This window comes from Triticum urartu, chromosome 5, assembly GCF_003073215.2.
Source record: "Triticum urartu cultivar G1812 chromosome 5, Tu2.1, whole genome shotgun sequence".
NCBI lineage: Eukaryota > Viridiplantae > Streptophyta > Magnoliopsida > Poales > Poaceae > Triticum > Triticum urartu.
In genome coordinates this window covers 351,123,441-351,145,312 of record NC_053026.1, presented here as the reverse complement: position 1 = coordinate 351,145,312, position 21,872 = coordinate 351,123,441, and positions in this window count along the sequence as shown.

The window sequence follows — 21,872 nt, the reverse complement described above, 5'->3', positions numbered from 1 at the left end:
TAAAATACTCATGGATGAAGGCAGTAGCATCAACATCCTCTATTATGAGACGTTCCGTCGCATGGGGTTGACTGACAAAAGTCTTAAGACGTCCAACACTATTTTCCATGGAGTAGTGCCTGGTAAGTCGGCATATCCAGTTGGTAAGATTGAACTGGAAGTAGCCTCCGTATCACGCCCTGTTTGGATGACCGACTTATGCAAAATTCATGGCGCGGCCGTGTTATGTTTATCTGCAACTCAAGATGCCGGGTTATAAAGGTACTATCACAGTACATGGAAGCCGGAAGATAGTCTTAGAGTGTGAGGAAGGCAATGCTGCTTACGCAGAATCTGTTTGCGCGGCGGAGGAGTTAAAATTCTACAAAGACAATGTTGACCCGGCAGACATGACATCTTTAAAGAAGCCAACTACGGAGCATGAGCCGGCGCTGAAGTTTAAGTCAGCTGACGATACCAAGATGATTGATTTTGTGCCTGGTGACTCATCCAAACAATTCATTATCAGTGCTAACTTGGATCCCAAATAGGAAAGCGCGCTCATCGAGTTCATCCGTGAGAACCGGAACATCTTTGCATGGAAGCCTTCTGACATGCCGGGTGTACCGAGAGAACTCACTGAGCACACTCTCAATATTGATCCAAAGTTTAAACCGGTCAGGCAGTTTCTTCGGCGGTTCAACGAGGAAAGGTTCAAGGCTATTGGAGAAGAGGTGGCCCGGCTCTTAGCGGCCGGGTTTATTGTTGAAATTTTTCACCCAGAGTGGTTGGCTAACCCGGTGCTTGTGCTCAAAAGGAACGACACTTGGCGTATGTGTGTGGATTACACAGATTTAAACAAGGCTTGTTCGGCTGATCCTTTTGCTCTCCCTCGTATTGATCAAATCATTGATGCTATAGCACGTTGTGAGCGTTTGAGTTTTTTGGACACTTATTCTGGCTATCATCAGATCAAGATGGCAGTTAAGGACCAGGAGAAGGCGGCTTTCATTACCCCGTTTGGAGCCTTCTGCTATGTATCTATGCCTTTTGGGCTTAAGAGTGCCCATGCGACTTATCAGCGGTGTGTGCAGAACTGTCTTCATAATCAGATTGGGCGTAATGTTTATGCTTATGTGGACGATATAGTGGTGAAATCCAGAGAGAAGGAAACTCTGGTGGATGATCTGAAGGAAACCTTTGATAACCTCGGGGTCTACAAGATTATGCTTAACCCGACCAAGTGCGTTTTTGGAGTACCGGCAGGTAAGCTTTTGGGGTTTTTGGTGTCTAACAGAGGCATTGAAGCTAACCCGGAGAAAATAAAGGCGATTACGTCTTTGGCTAAGCCGGCGTGCATCACTGATGTTCAGCGGTTGGCGGGTCGTGTTGCAGCTTTAAGCCGTTTCATAAGCCAATTAGGTGAGAAGGCTATGCCGTTATATCAAATGATGAAGAAGACGGACGATTTTGTCTGGAGTGATGCTGCTAACTCTGCCTTTGAAGATCTGAAAAGACAGCTCGCTGAGCCGCCAGTTCTTGCTGCTCCCGTTGATAAAGAGCCACTGTTGTTATACGTGGCTGCTAACACACGTGCTATCAGTGTGGCCATTGTTGTAGAGCGCAAAGAGGATGGCAAGGAATATCCGGTTCAACGGCCGGTTTACTATGTCAGTGAGGTGCTCATTGAGTCCAAACAGAGATATCCACATTGGCAGAAACTTGTTTATGGGGTGTTCATGGCGAGACGGAAGCTTAAGCATTACTTTCAAGGTCATCCTATCACTGTGGTTAGCTTTGATCCTTTAGGAGATATAATTCAAAATAGAGAAGCCACGGGACGAGTCGCCAAGTAGGCCATTGAACTTGAGTCTCATGGTTTAAAGTATGTACCACGTACTGCCATCAAATCTCAAGCACTGGTGGACTTCATTAACGATTGGACAGAGTTGTAGATACCTGAAGAGAATCCACACAACACATATTGGATGATTCATTTTGATGGGTCCAGACAATTGGAAGGCTCGGGGCTGGAGTTGTTTTAACTTCTCCTCAAGGTGACAAATTTTGTTATGTGTTGTGGTTGATGTTTCCTTATACTAACAACGCGGCTGAGTATGAGGCCTTACTCCATGGTATTCGAATGGCTAAAGAAATGAGTTTAAGCCGGGTACGGTGCCTTGGCGACTCAGATTTGGTAGCTCAGCAAGTATCAGGCAAGTGGGATTCCAAGGATCCTCTCATGGCGGCTTATCGCCGTGAGGTTGACGCTGTTGCTGGACACTTCAAGGGTTATCAAGTGTAGCAGATTGACCGCAGAAAGAATGAAGCAGTCGATGCTTTAAGCCGGTTGGGATCTTAGCATAAGCCGGTGTCTCCTAACACTTTTTTAGATGTTCTGCATAACCCTTCTGTCAGGTTGCCTACAGAGGAAGACTTGGCTGTTCTAGACCCAGAAGCACAATTGGTGGTGACTCTTCATGTGATTCCAGATTGGACAGTGTCGTATTTGTCTTATATGACCCGGGCGAGTTGCCGGTGGATGAGACTTTGGCTAGACAGATAACCCAACGGTCTAAGTCAACGACAATTTCCAATGGTGAGTTGTATCATCGCAGTGTCACCGGAGCGTTTCAACGTTGTGTATCTCCTGAAGAAGGTCAAGAAATTCTTCGTGAGATCCATGAAGGAGATTGTGGCCATCATGCCGGTTCAAAGTCTCTTGTGGCCAAGGCTTTCTGTCATGGTTTTTACTGGCTAACGGCTCACGCTGATGCGGAGGATCTGGTCAGTAGGTGCGATGGGTGTCAAAAATTCGCACGAGGGGCGCACGTGCCGGTTCAGAAATTGCGGATGATTCCAATTACTTGGGCGTTTGCAGTCTGGGGGCTTGACATGGTTGGTCCTTTCAAAAGATCAAAAGATAAAAAGACGCACCTTTTGGTGGAAGTGGACAAGTTCACAAAGTGGGTTGAGGCAGAGCCGGTCAGTAAGTGTGATGCGGCCACGGCGGTTCAATTCATGAAGAAAGTGATCTTTCGTTTTGGTTTTCCACACAACATTATTACTGACAACGGCACCAACCTGTCCCAAGGAGCTATGGAAGAGTTGTGCCAACGGGAACATATTCGGCTTGATGTTTCATCAGTAGCTCACCCCCAATCCAATGGTCAAGCTGAAAGAGCCAATCAAGAAATCCTGAAAGGTCTAAAACACTGTCTTATGGTCCCTTTACAGTGAACACCGGGTTGTTGGGTGGAAGAGTTACCTCTGTGATATGGAGCATCAGTACTACCGCCAACAGATCTACGGGTTATATGCCTTTCTTCATGGTTTATGGAGCAGAGGCAGTTCTGCCCAGTGACACCCATCATGACTCACCCCGCGTGGCGGCTTACGTTGAAGCTGGTAACGAACAAGCCCGTCAGGATGCGCTTGACTTATTGTATGAAGAGTGTGACTTAGCGGCAGCCCGCTCAGCGATTTACCAACAGGACCTGCATCATTACCACAGTCGTCGGGTTAAGTCAACAAGGTGACCTAGTGCTCCGGCTCATCCAGGATCAGTCTGATGCACACAAACTATCCCCATCTTGGGAAGGACCCTTTGTGGTCAGCAAGAACTTGAATAACGGGTCATACTACCTTATCGATGTTTGAGAGCATAAAGACTCACGTAAGTCGGAGGACGAGACCCGCCGGCCGTGGAATATTGCTCATCTTAGGCCTTGCTACAATTGAGCCACCGGCTCTCATAATGTACATACTTTGATGTTGTATATATTATGATAAGTAATAAAGCAGGACCTCTGTCCTTTTTTCCTTAATGATCACATATCTTTGTTCTCTTAAGTATAAAACGACCAATTGGAGGCTGATCGTATTCGAATCTAGTTTAAACCTCTTGGTCCGGCTCATGATCGTATTCGAATCTAGCCATTAAAACCTCATGGTTACTAGGGGGCTTCCTGTTCAAACATAGGTCGTATTCGAACCAAAGAGAACATAGCTGTTGTAACCCTCTTGATCGGCGCAAAGCCAAACTCACTAGGGGGCTTCTTGACTGTATCTGAATCATAGCTTAACCCCTTTTGGGTCCGACTTGGATCGTATTCGAATCAGGGTTGTTAAAAACCTCTCAAGGTCATTTGGGGGCTTCCTGTTCAAACATAGGTCATATTCGAACCAAAGAGAACATAGCTGTCGGTACCCTTTTGATCGACGCAACGCCAAAGCCACTGGGGGCTACATGATCGTATTCGAATCCTAGCTTAACCCCTTTGGTCTGGTTTACTGATCGTATTCGAATCAGAAGCCTCAATTTTTTTCTTGATGCTTGATTTACATTATTTGAAATATACTCTTTTGTTTTACTGGTTTTTGTTGTCTAGAATCTAACTGTAAGTATGGTTTCAATTTGAACCGGCTTGGTTCTTTGACAATAAGTTGCCAATGTATAATAGTCATCAGGCATATGGAAGTATTGACTTCTAAAAAGATTGGGTTGTCACCCTTACTGTCCGGGTCACATAAGCCAGCAGTCCAGAATCAAAGAGCACGGGTATGACATTATCGTTCATAAACAGACTTATCTGTGTTTTCTCTTTAATCAAAGGCTTTCCAGCCTTATTTATCTTTACATCTAGCCTGATTATTTCGTTATGGTAATTTCATAGCTATGTATTGGGTGTTTTGACCCGTCCAGCGACAAACCACCAGGACAGTTTCTCATCTTTTACATACAGGAACAGGTTTAAATGCTACAGATATGATAAAGGATATAAAGCATATATTCACATGACGGATAAAAACAGTCGTACGCAGTATGATATGCACGATGGAATAGGCAGAACATGCAGTTTCAAGCTAGCCTATTACAAGGCGTTGGGAGCCCAAAAGGTTAAAACTATTTTTTCTCCTAAGCAGATGTTAAGCTAAGGCTGGTTCATTAAGTCTTAGCCGGATTATTTTGATGGTTACGACCCCTCCCTCGCCGGATCATCTTCCTCCACTGGTTGGAAACTGGGCTTGGACCAATCAAAGCCATGAAGAGCAACGAACTCAGTTTCATCATCAATTAGACCAGATGGATCAATTTCTGGGGCAAAAGTGTGTGGGCGAACCGGCGGGATGAGATCTGTCACTTTATACGAAGAAGTCTCCATATTTTTATTTTCAACATCAAAATCTGGCTGATACTTATCAATATTGGTCTCGTCGCCAAGGATGGTAGCATGAGGACGAACTCCCCTCACACAAGCAGCAAAATCTTCTTGATCAAACGGAGTCCCATCTTCCTTAAAGCTGGGATACCCCTTAGCTACATCCACCAGGTCTAGCACCGGCACCCAGGCTTTGGAGCGGCTTAGAGCAGTTAGGTCTCCGACTCTTGCACAAGAGCGCTTGACCTCTTGGAATCTCGTGGGTAAGATTGATAACTTCTTCAAAACATCACTTAAGAGGTTTGGTCCTTGGTTGGCTGGGGAAATAATGGCAAGCGCCTGTTGAGCTCCAGTGTACAGTTGCTCCACCAGGGTGTAAACCGCCTTGAGTTTTGTCAAGCTGTGTTGGCTCAGATTGCTGCTCCGTGGACCTATGAGTATTTTAAAAGGTTAAGCACGTGGCTTATATTTCTGGCAAAACTAGAGTTAAGTAAATAATACAATGACTCGCAAAAGATGGCAGAGACCATCTGAGACACACAGTTTTTTAAACCGGTCAGCTCCGTGGTAACCTCCTTGAGAGCCGCCTCGGCTGTCTCAGCACGCTGTATCAGCAAGGTTTTTTCATCGGTCCAGGATTTTTTTTCTCCACATCAAAACTGGTCTTCAGTTTCTTTGCTTCAGATAGGCTCAACTGGAGTTTGGAGTCAGCATTCTTTATCTCAGTCTCTTGAGCCGCCAACCGGGTCTTTGCATCAGTCAGTTGAGATCCCAATTCAGTTATGGCGGTCTACAGACATGCACAGGTGTGTCAAAAAATTATTCCAATAAAGGTCATAATGATTAAATTCCCAAGTGCTTTGCAATGCAACACCACTCGGCACTTGGGGGCTAATGTCTGCCAAAGCAATTTTTAAATGCAAAAATGGCTCTTCTATGATTAAAGTCCCAAGTGTTTTACAAGTAACAACGCTTGGCACTTAGGGGCTAATGCATAATATTAAGAAAGTTTTTCATCGTGAGCCGGATAACAACATTTGTTTGGACTAATTCAAGACAGTTATGAAGTTAAGTACCGGCTCATTCATGATGAATTAAGCCGGCCCTTGGGGACTACAAGTGAAATTTATGCTAATCCACTTGACTTAGGGAAAATCTAAGACAGAGCATCAACCTATATCATAAGTCTACAGATCATTTAGGTTCATCATAATCCGGAGACTTGGGGGCTAGCAGAGCATATGTAAACTAATGAAAGCCGGAGAGCATACCTCATATTTCAGTTGCAGCTGTTTGACCATCTCAATTTCAAAGTCACAGCTGGAATGCACATGACTGAGGTATCCAGATAGCACGTCACTAATACTCAGGTGAGCATAGTGAGAGACATCAAACCACACTTTCTGCCTTTCCAAAGCCTCTTGCTTGGTAGAGTGCCTGGCCAGTATAGTTGGATTGCCCGGTTCAACAAATCTACTACCAGTGATTAAAACATCACTGTCGTAAGTCGCCGGCGGGTTAACTGAGCTTGACAGTTCAACAGTAGACGGGTTGAGAATAGTTTCATCAATAGACGGTTCAGGAGGATCTATTCGAACATTGATGGCAGGGTCTTCTGGTGCTTCAGATTGTTCAGGAGCAGGAGTTGGTATTGCCGGTTCAGGAGCAGGGTCTTTCGGGTCTTCCGCCAGCTTAGCCACCCTAGCTTTCTTGGGCTTTGCTTGACCGCTAAGAAGAATTTCATGAGTCGGTATAATGATACAGACTTAAAGATGCAGAAGAAAGATAATTTTCTTTACCCAGGGGCAGTTTTGAAAGCCGGAAATTGAGTTTGTGAAGAATAGCCAGAAGAACGAGAAACCTCCTGCAATAGTGAAATCACAGTTAAGAGAGCAAGGAAATAGATTCATTGATAAAAGCAAGAGACAAAGGTGAAAGAAACCTCATTCTGGCGTTTCCGAGGAGTTTTTGGTAAGCCGGAGGGCAGTTCATTGTCATCACTGGTCCGGGCCTGACGGCGGCTCTCGTGTTGCTATTTTTTCAAAAGAAAATGAGGATCCAAATAAGCCAAAGGGTGTGAAAACCTTACTTTCCGGGTTACCAGTCGAGGTTTTTGTCTTGGCAAAGGTTCTGAGTCGGAGGAAATAGTTACCTCTTCTTCTACTACCTGGCTGGCCCCCGTGTCATCCTGGCAATAGTCAGTGTTAATAAGGTTGTTAAAAAGCAGGCCAAGAGAGTCAAGGGCTACCTCCGACTCAGAAACATCATCCATCTTGAACATATTTTTTTGACCTAGAAGACTGCAGGGCTTACACCCCATAACATTTTATTGAAAGAAGAGAGATAACAATTACAAAACTTCTCAAGGGGAGGAACAAAGAAAAGAAAAGAAAAAGCTATACTAGAAAGGCTAAAGAAGACTAAGAAAAGAAACGTAAAAACATTACAATGTATATCTAGGAGAGGAAGATGAGGCAAAAGATGGCCTTCAAGGAGGCAGGAAATCAATCTATTTTAGCAGAGCCTCCTTGTACTTGATTTTGATTCGGTGTGAAAGAAGAGTAATGTCATGAATAAATCCATTCCTCCACTGCCTAAAAGTTGGTTTGACATGCCTAAAAGCCCTATCATTCCTAACTTTCCAAATATTCCACCATGCAAGAAAAACCACCTCTGAGAAAAAGGGCTTTTGAAACTCCTTCCTTCCATGTAATGCAATTTGCACCATATCATTGTTATCCATCCAGGGGACTTGCAGATAGTTCCAGATTCTCATACTGAAGTTACATTGGAAGAACAGATGGTTCCTATCCTCAAGTACTCCAGTCGGGCATAGGACACAACCAGGTCCATCATCAATCCTCCAATGGCGTCGTTCGATCATATCCATGGTGTTAACTCTGTCCATAATGACCAGCCAGGCAAACATTTTTATTGTCATGGTACAACAACTTTTCCAAACCCAGCTAAGAATAGGATTAGCCAGAACTGGCTGGTGGACAAAGTCATAGTATTTTTTGGCTGAGTACTCTGCCTTCTTCTCGTGCCCCCAAGCCCAGTTATCATTACAATCAGTGTTGAATGAAGTCTTAGATAACAAACTTCATAACTGATTGAACTCCCTAAAAGCCAGTTGAGACAAAGGTAAAGAAAACATTTGTTGCAAATTTCCTGCCTGTACCACTTCCCTGACAGAAAGGTTCTTCTGCAGGCAAAAAGAAAAAAGCCTTGGAAACCATTCTTGCAGAGGAATGCAAGACTGGCCAATATCCCATCGATCAAACCAAAATAGAACAGAATCCCCTTTTCCAACAGTGACAGAAGTAACAGCCCGAAACTTGTCCATTAATTTGCAAATGTCCCTCCACCAAAATGAGCCACAAAGAATAGTGTCATGAGGAGTTCTCTGAAAATAATATGAGTCCCACACCAAACTAACCCATGGCACATCTGCCTTGTTATAAAATTTATTGAGGTATTTAAGGAGTAGTGCATCGTTCTGCAGTCCCAAATTCAGAATTCCAAGTCCCCCTTTCATCTTAGGCCTACAGACAAGGGGCCATGCAGCCAAAGAGTGTCCCTTCTCCTGACCATATTTCCTCCAAAGGCACTGTCTTTGAATCCTTTCTAACTGTTTTAGAATACCTTGTGGTAGGGATAGACTGCAAAGGAAGAATATAGGGAGTGAGGATATCATTGAATTTATCAGCTGCAACCTACTGCCCTGTGGTAAAAACCAGGAACTAGCAGTTAGCCTTCTTTCCATGCAGTCCACCAAAGGTAGCAAATCAACGATTTTGGGTCGCGTGGTTCCAACAGGAAGTCCCAAACAAGTGAAGGGCATAGAACCAAGCTGGCAACCAAACTGAACAGCAAGGGAAAAGGCAACAGAGGCTTCCACATTGATTGGGTACATTGAAGACTTATGGAAGTTGATTTGCAGTCCAGTTGCCAAGGAAAAGGAGTTGAGCACTGACTTGAGGACCTCCAGCTGAGTTGAGTCAGCATTTACAAATAATAAGGTATCATCTGCATATTGTACAACTGGGTAATCAGGATCATGTGTTGGCAATGGCAAGGTAAGCAGGCCCCTACATAAGAGATCATTGATCATAGTTTGTAGAAGATCAGCAGCAATCACAAAAAGCAAAGGAGAGATAGGGTCTCCTTGCTTGACACCACATTTGCACTTGAAATGATTTCCAGGCACACCATTTAGCAGGATAGAGGAGGTTGCAGAAGATAAGAGCTGTTGAACCCATTTAATCCATTTTCTATCAAAACCTTTTGCTACAAGGATTTTCAAAATTGCCTCATGCTGAATAGAGTCAAAAGCTTTTTCAAAGTCAAGCTTGAGCAATATAATTGACTTCTTGGAATGATTGCATTGATGAATATACTCAAATATCCAAGCAATACAGTTCTGAATTGTTCTTGATTTAATGAAGCCATACTGATTTTTATGAACACACTTGGTGATTTCCTCTTGAAACCTATTAGCTGCCAGTTTAGTCAGAAACTTCAGTCCCACACTTGTCAAAGAGATTGGCCTAAAATCTCCAACACCCTCAGGTGTTTGCTTTTTTGGGATTAAAGTAATGAAAGCTTCATTGAGGTTTTCCAAACGAGCAGTTCCAGCATGAAACTCATTTACCAAACAAATAAAATCATTGGAAATGATTAACCAGCATATTTTCATGAACAGACCATTAAAACCATCTGGCCCTGGTGCTTTATCAATGGGCATTTCCTTTATGACCTTTTCAATCTCTTGCAGCTGAAAGGGTTGCGTGAGCACCTCAAGACCTTGCACTCTTGGGATAAGTGAGATTATTTCATTACCCAACAATATTGGTTTAACAGTTCCCATTCTGCCCTTGAAAGCAATCATAAACTCCTTAGCTATTTCCCCATGATTTGAAGAAACTGTTCCATCAGACAGTTGAAGACTAACAATAGAATTCTTCCTATACCTCTCTGTTGCCATGGCCTGGAAGAATTTAGAACTTTCCTCTCCCACCTTTATATATCTGATAGTACACCTTTTCTTCCAATATAAAAACTGCAAATGTAGCAGGTGTTCATGGTGTAACTTACATATCTTCATGAAGTTGTGTTCAGGTATGGATACGGGCCTCCAGTCCTCCAAATCATCAAGCCATAGAATTACCCAATTGCACTTTTCAATCAAAGATTTAATGTGTGAGAGCCCCTTCTGCCATTTCTTGAGTGCAAACCTCAAGGATTTCAATTTGTCCATAATAACTGCAGATATATGAGTCTTATGTGAAGGTTTGTTCCAAACTTCCCTTACACAATCCATGAAGCCAGGTTGATGTACCCAATAGTTTTAAAACCTAAAGATATGTGCTTTAGGAATTGTGGTGCAGATGGAAATTACACAAGGAACATGATCAGACGCAGTTCTAGCAAGTGGTGTAACTTGTGTCATAGGATATTGAGTTATCCAACTTGCAGAAGTAAAAAACCAGTCCAATTGCTCGAGGAGTGGGACATCCTGCATGTTTGACCAGGTAAACCTTCTACCCTTTAAAGGAAGTTCTAGCAGACCTAAATGGCCAATGATCTCATTAAAGATAAAAATATCATTAACATCCCCTCCCGGAAGATATTAACATATTAGAAGCAGTTCTTTTCTTCTTGGATTTTTGGGTCGTCTTCTTGGCGGCTATGGAGGCGGCTCTGGCCTTCTTGGCAGCTTCATGATCATATTTGGCCTTCCAAAATTCAGATTTTGCATGTAGGCAGATAACAGGTTAAAAGTCATGCAAGTACTTGACTACTGAAGGAAAAAGGGGGTCAAGAGGATTTACCTCTGGTGCCGGGGTAAGTTTGCAAAAAGGATTCAATCCAACTTTACTGCAGTCCTTGTATTTACTGTTTATGAGGGTGGTTGACATTTCAACAATGGCCTCTTCAGTCAGTTGTACAGAACTATGACGCAGAGGGTCGTCTGGTCCTCCGACATAGTTATACATCAAGTCAGAGCGGCGACTCAGAGGGATGACCCGCCATGCGATCCAACAATGGATCAAGTCAACTCCAGTTAAGCCGTTTCCCAACAAGGCTTGAATTCTTTTGATGGTTGGGATGAGCTTCTTACGTTCAGCAGCAGTAAGCTTGTCAGGGAGTAAAAACTTAGAGTCAAGACGCTCCGCATGATAACCCGGCATTGGTTTTTCATCAGCTGGCAACGTGTCTTTGCAATAAAACCAAGTTTGGTTACAATCCTTGGGATGGCTTGGTAAGACTACTAAGGGAAAAACAGCACCCTGTCAGCGCTGAATCGAAATTCCACCAAGTTCCAGGCTGGGGCCATTGGTGTATTCATTCTGGCAGTTCAAATAGAAATACTCTCTGAAGAGTTCAACAGTGGGTTCTTCTTGAAGATAAACCTCACAGGGAACTTGAAAATTGCAGATGTTTGATATGGAATTGGGTCCAAGGTCTTGTGGATGAAGCTTGAAGAAATGTAGAACATCTCTGAAGAATTTTGAGCCGGGTGGTGAAAAACCCTGGTTCATATGATCAGTAAAAGCGATGACTTCGCCGTCCTTGGGCTGAGGACTTTCTTCGGCCGGGTTAGGAGCACGGTAATACATAATGTTCTTCGCCGGTAAAAATCCAATGGCAACGAAATCCTTCAGAGTGGCGTCCGTGACTGTGGAAGGGACCCAATTGCAAACTGTCATCGTCTTTGGCGGCATAGTGAGAAGACAAGCTAAAAAGGAAGTAATTTGCTGGTTAAATCAAATGGTGGAATCACAGGTTAATATTTGCAATACAGATGCGTAATGGCGGCTTAAATAAGGGCTAATGATGTATGAAGGAAAAAATGAGACGGCATGATAAGCCGCCATGACTAAAGATATTCAAAGGAGGCCAACGACAAGAAATTTGCTAAGTACTGAGATAAACAAGTTTCACAGGCTGCTTCTACTATTTTGGATCAAGATTGTTCAAAAAAGGAAAATAAATCTAGACCTAAAAAACTAGTGCAGAGGAGTTCATCAGTTCTAAGGAGGCCTTTGTGCAAGAAAAGGGGATCTACTAGCATCCGAAATGGATGTGAAACAACTACCGCATGAGTTCCATGCTTTTGGATCAAAAGAGGATGCGGTGGAGAAACTATGAAGAATCCATGATGAACAGCGAAGAACACCGACGAGCTTGCAAACCCTAATGCGGATCTAAGGTGCGGAAAGGCAAAAACTTACGGATGCAAATTTGCTGCAGAGGGTCGCCGCCGTTCTCTAGACAAGCTCAGGGTGATGCAGCGGCCAAGGTTGAGGACGACGGTGAGCACTGCGGTAGTGGCGGAGTTCGAGCGACAGAAGGATTGCGAGAGAAGGAAGAAGAAGAATGAGGAAGACCGGCCGTGCCTATTTATAAGGAGATAGGTGAACAAGCAGGCGCGAAAAATGAGGAAGGCTAAAATGATGATTATCCAGCTAATTAGACGCCTCAATTTTTGGAAGGCATTTAAGATAAAGATTCGTTGAGATGACGTCGTGGCTGGTTTCCAAATTTTCTGAAGGTGGCATCATGGCGGTTTATAAATCTTTTACAAGCAGTGGAAAATGGTTTTCTTCTAAGTGTTGAATATTGACATGAACAAAGTTCAAATCAACCTGGGGCCTAATGTTGGGGATATGACTACCAGATATGACCCGCCCAGGAGGGGCTGGGTCAACCACAATGGCGGGTTACTTAAGTGAAGCCCGAAGAGTATGCAAAGTGACGGTTTATGATAAGGCTTGTAGTAGGCCCAAGCCTAGAGGCGGCTTAAGGCCCGTAAGTATAAACCGCCATGTATGAATAAGACTTGTAAAGTAAGGCATGTAAGAGTTGTCACCGAGCCGGACACATTGTATGAGCCGGCCGGGACTCTATAGGCCGCAGGGCGTCAAACCGTGTATATAAGGGGATGACCTGGCGGCGGCTTAGGGCAAGAAACAACAGATCGAGAGCCAAGCAAGCGTATTCGCTCCTTGGTCATCGAAACCTAGCAATACCACAACAACTGGACTAGGCTTTACCTTCACCACAAGGGGCCGAACCAGTATAAACCTCTCGTGTCCTTTGTCCCGATTAACTCCTTTAAGATTCCTAGTTGCGATGGCTCCACGACTAAGTCCTTTCTCTAGGACATCTGCCGTGACAATTCCACGACAAGTAGCAAGGCACGTATTGCATTGTTGCCATCAAGGATAAAAAGATGGGGTTTTCATCATATTGCTTGAGCTTATCCTTCTACATCATGTCATCTTACTTAAGGCGTTACTCCGTTCTTATGAACTTAATACTCTAGATGCATGTTGGATAGCAGTCGATGTGTGGAGTAATAGTAGTAGATGCAGAATCGTTTCAGTCTACTTGACATGGACGTGATGCCTATATTCATGATCATTGCCTTGGATATCGTCATAACTTTGCAATTTTCTATTAATTACTCGACAGTAATTTGTTTACCCACTGTATGTTTTCTTTCACGAGAGAAGCCTCTAGTGAAACCTATGGCCTCAGGGTCTATTTTCCATCATATATTTTCAGATCTATAAACCAAAAACCGAAAAATACCTTCTGCAATTTATTTAGATTTACTTTAGTTTGCCTTTTTATTTATCTTTTATACCTATCTCTATTAGATGTCACTCTTGTTCGAGACCGTGAAGGGATTGACAACCCCTTTTTGCGTTGAGTGCAAGTGTTTGTTAGTTTGTGCAGGTGCATAGATTGGAGACTTGTTTGTGCCTCCTACTAGATTGATACCTTGGTTCTTAACTGAGGGAAATACTTATCTCTACTTTATTGCATCACCCTTTCCTCTTCAAGGGAAAAATCAATGCAAGCTCAAGAAGTAGCAGGAAGAATTTCTGGCGCCGTTGTCGGGAGGTTCTACATCAAGCCTACCAAGTACCCATCATAAACTCTCATCTCTTTCATTACATTATTTGCCATTTGCCTCTCGTTTTCCTCTCCCCCACTTCTAAAACGTTTTCAGGAAAATACAAATATATTTGCCTTTTTATTCGCCCTTCTTTCGTTCGTCTTTTTTGTTTGCTTTCCGTTTGCTCGTGTGTTAGATTGCTTGCTTGGTCATGATGTCTCAAGAAAATACCAGATTGTGTGACTTTTCCAATACTAATAATAATAATTTTATTAGTACTCTGATTGCTCCAGCCACTAGTGCATAATATTATGAAATTAATGCCGCTTTGTTGAATCTTATTATGAAAGAGCAATTTTCCGGCCTTCCTAGTGAAGATGCCGCATCCCATCGAAATACTTTCGTTGAACTGTGTGATATGAAAAATAAAAAAGATGTGGATAATGATATTGTTAAATTGAAGCTATTTCCGTTCTCACTACGAGATCGTGCTAAAACTTGGTTTTCATCTTTACCTTAAATAATATTGATTCCTGGAACAAGTATAAAGATGCTTTTATTTCCAAGTATTTTCCTCCCGCTAAGATCATCTCCCTTAGGAATGACAAATGAATTCTAAGCAACTTGATCATGAACATGTTGCATAATCTTTGGAGAGGATGAAATTGAAGATAAGAAATTGCCCTACTCATGGTTTAAGTTTATGGATGATCATACAATTTTTTTATGCCGGATTGAATTTTGCATCTAGAAATCTTTTAGATTCCACCGCGGGGGGTACTTTTACGGGAACTACATTAGGAGAATCTACGAAACTCCTAGATAATATTATGGCTAATTACTCTCAATGGTATACCGAAAGATCTTCTACTAGTAAAAAAGTGCATGCAATTGAAGAAATTAATACTTTGAGTGGAAAGATGGATGAACTAATGAAATCGATTGCTAGTAAGAGTGCTCCTATTGATCCTAATGATATGCCTTTCTCCACTTTGATTGAGAATAATAATGAATCTATGGATGTGAATATTGTTGGTAGGAACAAGTTTGGTAATAACACATATAAAGGTAATTTCAACCCTAGGCCGTTTCCTAGTAATTCCTCTAATAATTATGATAATTCCTACAACTATTATTATGGAAATTATAATAAAATACCTAATGATCTTGGGAAAAATATTAAAGATTTCATTAGTTCTCAAAAGAATTTTAATGATATGGTTGAAGAAAAATTGCTTAAGATTGATGATTTGGCTAGGAATGTTGATAGAATTTCTCTTAAGAATGATTCTTTGGAGATCAGATCTATTCCACCCAAGCATGATATTAATGAGTCTCTAAAATCTATTAAGATTTCTACGGATGAATGTAAAGAAAGAACCACTAGGATGCGTGCTAAGCGAGATTGGTTTGTAAAAGCGTGTTCTTCTAGTTTTTGTGAAAATAATGATGAAGATCTTAAAGTGATTGATGTGACTCCTATTGAATCTGAGTTCTATAATATAAATCTTGATAAATATGGGACTGGAGATGAGCCAACTTTAGCTATAAGGTGTCCTAATAATTTGGAATTTAAAGATCTTAGTGAAAAATTTGATAAAAGTGGGATTGGGGAGGTCAAAACTTTAAGTAGCGATGAACCCACTCTTTTGGATTTCAAGGACTTTAATTATGATAATTGTTCTTTGATATATTGTATTTCCTTGTTGTAATCCATGTTGAATTCACCTCATGCTTATAATCAAAATAAAGCTTTTACTAAATATATAGTTGATGCTATGATGAAATCTTTTGAAGAAAACCTTGAGATGGAAATTTCTATCCCTAGAAAGCTTCGTGATGAGTGGGAACCTACAATTAAGATTGAAATTAAAGATTATGAGTGCAATGCTTTGTGTGATTTGGGTGCTAGCGTTTCCACGATTCCAAAAACTTTATGTGATGTGCTAGGTTTCCATAAAATTGATGATTGTTCTTTGAATTTGCATCTAGCGGATTCCACTATTAAGAAACCTATGGGAAGGATTAATGATGTTCTTATTGTTGAAAATAGGAATTATCTTCCCGTAGATTTCATTGTTCTTGATATAGATTGCAATCATGCATGTCCTATTATTCTTGGTAGACCTTTCCTTAGAACAATTGGTGCAATTATTGATATGAAAGAAAGGAAACATTAGATTTCAATTTCCGTTAAGGAAGGGCATGGAACACTTTCCTAGAAATAAAATTAAGTTGCCATATAAATCTATTATGAGGGCTACTTATGGATTTAATATCAAAGATGATAATACCTAGATCTATGTTTTATGCCTAGCTAGGGGTGTTAAGCAATAGCGCTTGTTGGGGGCAACCCAATTTTATTTTTGTGTTTTTTTTGCTACTATTCTTGAATAAATACGCATTATTAGTTCTGTAGTAATTGTGTTCTAAGGTTTTAATTAGTGTTTGAGCCAAGTAAGACCTTTGGGATGGTCTATGGTGATAGTTGACTTGATCTTGCTGAAAAACAAAAACTTTTGCGCTCATTGCCAGAATTTTAGAAAATCACAAAAGCGTGATAAATTCCTTATTTTTATACATAGGATTTATATACAAATTGCCTACGTTTTCCTATTTTTTTCATAATTTTTTGAGTTACATAAGTATGTGAAGTTTTCAGATTGCTACAGTCTGTTCTGTTTTTGACAGATTCTATATTCTATGTGTTGTTTGCTTATTTTGATGAATCTATGGGTAGTATCAGGGGGTATGAACCATGGAGAAGTTGGAATACAGTAGATATTAAACCAATATAAATTTAGAATGAGTTCACAACTATACCTAAAGTGGTGATTTATTTTATTATACTAACGGATCTCATGAGTTTTCTGTTGAGTTTTGTGTTGTGAAGTTTTCAAGTTTTGGTTAAAGATTTGATGACAATGGAATAAGGAGTGGCAAGAGCCTAAGCTTGGGGATGCGCAAGGCACCCGCAGGTAATATTCAAGGACAACCAAGCATCTAAGCTTGGGGATGCCCAAGGAGGCATCCCCTCTTTCATCTTCTTTCCATTGTTAAATTTACTTGAGTCTATATTTTTATTCACACATGATATGCGTTTTGCTTGGAGCATCTTGTATGATATGAGTCTTCGATTTTTAGTTTGCCACAATCATCCTTGCTGTACACACCTTTTGAGAGGGACACACATTAATCGTGGATTTATTAGAATACTCTATGTGCTTCACTTATATATTGTGAGGTAGGCAGTTTGCTCTAATGCTTCACTTATATCTTTTTGGAGCACGGCGGTGGCTTTATTTTATATAAATTGTTGAACTCTCATGCTTCACTTATATTATTTTGAGAGTCTTTAAATAGCATGGTAATTTTCTAAGGTTATGAATTTAGTCCTAAGATATGGGCATCCAAAAGGGATATAATAAAAACTTTCATATAAAGAGAGCATTGGATACTATGAGAAGTTTGATTACTTGCATATTGTTTTGAGATATAAAGATGGTGATATTAGAGTCATGCTAGTGAGTAATTGTGGATTGGTAGAAATACTTGTGTTAAAGTTTGTGATTCCCGTAGCATACACATATGTTGAACCGTTATGTGATGAAGTCGGAGCATGATTTATTTTTTGATTGTCTTCCTTATGAGTGGCGGTCGGGGACGAGCGATGGTCTTTTCCTACCAATCTATCCCCCTAGGAGCATGCATGTAGTACTTTGTTTAGATGACTAACAAATTTTTGCAATAAGTATGTGAGTTCTTTATGACTAATGTTGAGTCCATGGATTATACACACTCTCACCCTTCCACCATTGCTAGCCTCTCTAGTACCACACAACTTTCACCGGCGCCTTAAACCCACCATATACCCTTCCTCAAAATAGCCACCATACCTACCTATTATGGCATTACCATAGCCATTCCGATATATATTGCCATGCAACTTCCCCCGTTCCGTTTATTATGACATGCACCATCATTGTCATATTGCTTTGCATGCATGTAGTTGGCATAGTATTTGTGGCAAGGCCACCGTTCATATTTTTTATACATGTCACTCTTGATCATAGCACATCCCGGTACACCGCCGAAGGCATTCCTATAGAGTCATATTTTGTTCTAGTATCGAGTTGTAATTCTTGAGTTGTAAGTAAATAAAAGTGTGATGATCATCATTATTAAAGCATTGTCCCATTTGAGGAAAGGATGATGGAAGCTATGATTCCCTCACAAGTTGGGATGAGTCTCCAGACTTTATAAAAATAAAAGAGGCCAAATAAGCCCAAATAAAAGAGAAGGGGCCCAAGAAGCCCAAACAATAAAATGAGAGAAAATAGAGAAGGGACAATGTTACTATCCTTTTTCCAAACTTGTGCTTCAAAGTAGCACCATGGTATTCATGATACAGAGTCTCCTATTTTGTCGCTTTCATATACTAGTGGGAATTTTTCATTATAGAACTTGGCTTGTATATTCCAATGATGGGCTTCCTCAAATTGCCCTAGGTCTTCGTGAGCAAGCGAGTTGGATGCACACCCACTTAGTTTCTTTTTGAGCTTTCATACACTTATAGCTCTAGTGCATTGATGTCTACAACGCAACTTTATTCTTATAGACACGTGTTGGGCCTCCAAGCGCAGAGTTTTGGAGGACAGTAGCAATTTTCCCTCAAGTGGATGACCTAAGGTTTATCAATCCACGGGAGGCGTAGGATGAAGATGGTCTCTCTCAAACAACCCTATAACCAAATAATAAAAAGTCTCTTGTGTCCCCAACACACCAAATAAAATGGTAATTTGTATAGGTGCACTAGTTCGGCAAAGAGATGGTGATACAAGTCTAATATGGATAGTAGGTATTGATTTTTGTAATAAGAACAATAAAAAACAGCAACATAGCAATTGATAGAACAGAGCACAAACGGTATTGCAATGCTTGAAAATGAGGCCTAGGGTCCGTACTTTCGCTAGTGCAATATCTCAACAATGCTAATATAATTGGATCTTATAACCATCCCTCAAAGTGCAATGAAGAATCACTCAAAAGTTCCTATTTAGCGGGGAACATAGGAATAAATTGTTTGTACGGTCCGAAACCACCTTAAAGCTATTCTTTCCGATCGATCTATCCAAGAGTTCGTACTAAAATAACACCAAATAATTCCGATTCATAATACTCAATCCAACACTAAGAACCTCAAAGAGTGCCCCAAGATTTCTACCGGAGAAACAAAGACGAGAACGTGCATCAACCCCAATGCATAGATTACCCAATGTCACCGCGGGAATCCGCGAGTTGAATGCCAAAACACATATCAAGTGAATCAATATGATACCCCATTGTCACCATGAGTATTCATATGCAAGACATATATCAAGTGCTCTCAAATCCATAAAAGCATTCAATCTGATAACAACGAAATCTCAAAGGGAAAAACTCAATTCCTCACAACAAGATAGAGAGGGGAAAACACCATATGATCTGACTATATTAACGAAGCCCGTGATACATCAAGATCGTGACATCTCAAGAACACGAGAGAGAGAGAGAGAGAGATTAAACACATAGCTACTGGTACAAACCCTCAGCCCCGAGGGTGGACTACTCCCTCCTCATCATGGGGGCCGCCGGGATGATGAAGATGGCCACCGGTGATGATTCCCCCCTCCGGCAGAGTGCCGGAACGGGGTCTAGATTGGTTTCTCATGGCTACAGAGCCTTGCGGCGGTGGAACTTCTCATCTAGGGTAACCCCCGAGGGTTTTGGAATATTTGGCAATTTATAGGGCGAAGACGGGGTGCAGGAGGCCACTGAGGTGGGCACAACCCACATGGGCGCTCCTGGGCCCCCAGGCGCGCCCTGGTGTGTTGTTCCCCCTCGGGGCACCCCCCAGGTGCTGCTTTGGCCCACTGGTGGTTTTCTGGTCCATAGAAAATCCACAAAAAGTTTCGCGGTGTTTGGACTCCATTTGATATTGATTTCCTGCGATGTAAAAAACAAGCAAAAAATAGCAATTGGCATTGGGCATTGGGTCAATAGGTTAGTCCGAAAAAATGATATGAATTTGCTACAAAATGATTGTAAAACATCCAAGAATGATAATATATTAGCATGAATACTTCATAAATTATAGATACATTGGAGATGTATGAGCATCCCCAAGCTTAATTCCTACTCGTCCTCGAGTAGGTTAATGGTAAAAGAAATAATTTGTGTAGTGTGAATGCTAGAAAAGTTCACAAGTTTGATTAATGACAATTTCAATTACTTTTCCTAGCATCACAACAACAATTCTTTCGTATAAAACTTCTCATATTAAAGTAGCAACCAATTCACATGTTAAGGTTCAAACAATGAATTCTCTTGAAACTCAACAACCTATGTTCTTAGTCACCAAGAAATTTGCAATTCAACTTATTCAACAGAGTCTAAGTAAGAGCTCCACATACTCAACCATCATATAGTCTTTTATGATTGCTAACACTCACCGCATACACATGAGCAAAACGTTTCAACCGGACACATAGAAAGATAGGGGCTTATAATTTCGCCTCCCAATGTATTCACCTCAAGGGTGATGTCAACAATAATAACTCATGCTACCCATATCCAACTGGATATATGTGCCTAGATCTTTCCTCACCACATGATGCTTGCCAAAAGAGAAAAATAAAAAGGAATAGAGAGAAAAACTTTGACTCTTGCATGAAAGTAAATACATAAAATTAAAATATAGGCCCTTCGCACAGGGAAGCAAAGGTTTTAATGCGCTTATTTGTTTGTATGCTCAACCCCTTAGTGCAAAAGAACGTCACGTTATATTGCCCCTTATGATAGCAACCTTTGTTATGCAGTCTTTCACTTTTATTCTTTGCCATGACAAGTTCGTACAACGCTAATTTTCTCTTACACTAAATGATCTAACACTTTTAGAAGCAGTTTTTATTGCCTTATTGCATCGATGACAACTTACTTGAAGGATCTTGCTCAATCCTTAGGTAGGTATGGTGGACTCTTGAAAATAAGATTTGGGTTTAAGGGTTTTTGGATGCACAAGTAGTATCTCTACTTGGTGCGGAATTTTTGGCTAGCAAAGATGGGGGGCAAGCACCACATGTTGAAGGATCTATGACAATATAACTTCTATGTGAATATGAACGAACATAAAGCATTACGTTGTCTTCCTTGTCCAGCGTCAACAATTTTGGCATATAATATTTTGATGGGGGCTCACAATCACAAAAGATTTCCAAGATAGTGTATTTGCATGTGAAAGTTCTCTTCCTTATACTAATTATTCATGAATTGCTTGTATGACCAATATTGTGATTGTCAAGCTTCAAAAGATTTCACTTTCTAAACCCAATGTGAAGCTACCACTAGGCATGATATAATTTGAACTTCATGATATTTAATTCATTAAACAATTTACTCATTGGATATAAGTGAAGCACAAGAGTAAATGACAAGCTACTCCAAAAAGATATAAGTGAAGATCAAGCAAGTAGTTATGTAAATGGGTAGCTGTTTGAGGACTCTCTCTTATTTAAAAGTTTCAGATCTAAGTATTTTATTAAAACAGCAAGCAAAACAAAACAAAATGACATTCCAAGAATAGCACACATCATGTGAAGTAGCAAAAACTTAGGCTCAACCGACACTAACCGATAATTGTTGAAGAAGAAAGGTGGGATGCCTACCGGGGCATCCCTAAGCTTAGATGCTTGAGAATTCTTGAAATATTATCTTGGGGTGCCTTGGGCATCCCCAAGCTTCAGCATTTGTGTCTCCTTAATTCCTCTCATATCATGGTTTTG